Source organism: Vicugna pacos, chromosome 10, assembly GCF_048564905.1.
Source record: "Vicugna pacos chromosome 10, VicPac4, whole genome shotgun sequence".
Taxonomy (NCBI): Eukaryota; Metazoa; Chordata; class Mammalia; order Artiodactyla; family Camelidae; genus Vicugna; species Vicugna pacos.
Genome location: NC_132996.1, coordinates 62,175,253 through 62,177,902, shown reverse-complemented (window position 1 = coordinate 62,177,902; position 2,650 = coordinate 62,175,253). Strand labels below are relative to the sequence as shown.

The 2,650-nt window shown below is 40.6% G+C and overlaps 1 pseudogene; it reads left to right on the top strand.

The window, feature by feature from the left end:
* Positions 1 to 308: 308 nt before the first annotated feature.
* On the top strand, positions 309 to 1,242 carry LOC102541161 (olfactory receptor 4P4-like; annotated as a pseudogene).
* The last annotated feature ends 1,408 nt before the right edge of the window (positions 1,243 to 2,650 follow it).

The window sequence follows — 2,650 nt, the reverse complement described above, 5'->3', positions numbered from 1 at the left end:
CACTATGAAAAATTATCTCAGTCTTTTTATTCTTGACAAAGATAATTTCCGGCTTCCTCACAAAGTAATTTAAATTACACTCAGCCTGGAACTTGGTCACTGTACTCGTAGCCATTGGAAGAGTCTTGGCACTGGGTGTTCAAAAGAGCTTTGTGACGTGAATGAGTGATTCCAGTGGAGCTCGAAATGACATAGATCTTTAAAAACGCATTCGTGCCGTTTCAATTAGATGTTAGCTTTCCATTTTCTCATCAACGATTTGCTTCATCACTTTTGTCACTCCAGATAACTTTCTTGAACATCAGAGCATGGGAAACAGAAATAATATTACTGAATTTATTCTGTTGGGATTTTCTAAGAACGAGGAAGCCCGGATTCTCTGCTTTTTGTTTTTCTTACTCTGCTACCTCGCTATTTGGTTGGGAAATTTGCTCATCGTGGTTTCTATCACACGCAGTCAGCTGATCAACCAGCCCATGTATTTCTTAATTACCTTGCGCTCTCAGACCTCTTCTATGCCTCCACCGTGACGCCCAAGCTCATGACTGACTTACTGACAGAGAGGAAGGTCATTTCCTGTAAAAACTGCATGACACAGCTTTTCCCCACACACTTCTTTGGGGGCATCGAGGTCTTCAACCTCACAGGGATGGCTTATGACCGCTACGTGGCCGTCTGCCAGCCCCTGCGCTACGCCGTCATCGTGAGCAGGAAGAGGTGTAACTCCCTTCTCATGGCACCAGCTGCAGCGGGGTTTCTGCATTCCCTTGGCCTGCTTCTCCTGACAATCTTTCTGCCTTTCTGTGGCCCCAATGAAATCGATCACTAGTTCTGTGCTGTGTATCCTTTGTTGAAACTGGCCTGCACTGATATGCACAAAATTGGGTTTTTAGTCATAGCCAGTTCCGGCCTGATGGGACTGGTGATCTTCGTGGCTTTGATGGCCTCCTACTTTACGATACTGTATAATGTGCACGCATATTCTGCCGAAAGCCGCCACAAAGCCCTTTCCATCTGCAGTTCCCACATCACGGTTGTGATCCTCTTTTTTAACCGGTCATCTTTGTTTACATTAGACCTGCCACGACTTTACCAGAAAATAAAGTGTTTACGCTCTTCTACACAATTATTGTCCCCATGCTCAACCCTCTTGTCTACACACTGAGGAACATGGAGATGAAAAATGCCATAAGGAGAGTTTGGTGCAATGAAAAGCTTTGGGAAAGGAAGCCAATGATTTGAAGGCCGTTCATCTTTTGATGCCAACAGCTGACTCCTCATCACACCCACTTTCCTTGATTCCGTCCTGCCGACGGGGAACTCAGTCAGGACGAGGGGAAAGCCATGCCTTCATCAACAGCCTGCCTTCAGTGATGTCCCTCTTTCACACATCTTACTTGATGTGTTTCTCTCTCTCTCTCTTTTTTTAAATTGAAGCATAGTCAGTTTACAATGTTGTGTCAGTTTCTGGTGTACAGCACAGTAGTTCAGTCACACATAAACATGCACATATTCGTTTTCATATCCTTTTTCACTATAGGTTACTCCACGATACTGATGTAGTTCCCTGTGCTGTACAGTAGAAACTTGTTGATGTGCTTCCCTTGATTCCATTTTTCACTGCATTTTAAGTTCCATGAAAGTAGGGATCACGTTATATTTATTCCACTGGTCATTTCCTGGTAGCAGGCCAAGTGCACAGCACAAATTAGGAGCCTAATATATATACGTATTGAATGAATCTGTGAATATCTTGTCCCATAGCCCTGCTTTTCATCCCTTTTAGGAGTCACCTTCATGGTTTAATTACCAGCTTGGACACTAAATGCCACCCTTTTGCTGATATGTATTCCTCTTTACTGATATCTCTACTTCAATATGTTTTCACTTCATACAGACAGGCATGACTGTGGATAAGACAGGATTCCATCCTGGAGCCAATCAGCCAGATGAGACAGCAGAGACCAGGAAACACAGCAGAGGACTGGGTTCATTCTTGCAGATTTATTCATACGGTCTTATTTCAGTTGTCCAACAAAGTTTGAATATATGATAAGTTTGTTATTCATGAAGTCCTTTCTTAGAAGAAAAACAGCCAGTTTATATGAAAGTAGTCAAATCACACACACAGAAGTACATACATACAGACAGACAGACACACACTCTCCAAATTAAGACTTCTAACTGAATTTTTTTTCTTTTCCCATTGGTGCTAAAAAAAAAAGCTGTGTATGACAAAAGACAGTCTATGTGCCTTTAAAGTTTAAAATTTCTATTTTAAAACATGCTATCTCAATCAACTTTATATTTTTTCTATAACCCAAATCACTACATAACTTTATATGAAACAATGGTAGCTTAAAATATTGAATAGTCAGTAATAGGATTCAATTCTTCCAAATTATAGACCAGTGATTTGTTTCTTTAACCTTAGACTTCTCTCTATAGCCACTTGCCCTAGAAATAGATCACCATTTAATAACCATATTTACTTTTTATTTGGCATAATTTTTGCAACATAGATATGTGGTTATAAGAACGTCATTTTTCGGGCAGATATTGTCTTCTTTATTTCACATTAAAGCTAATTAGAACATGTTATTTTAGATAAGTAGCCAGAATAGTCAGCTAATACACCTCACCCTGAGGT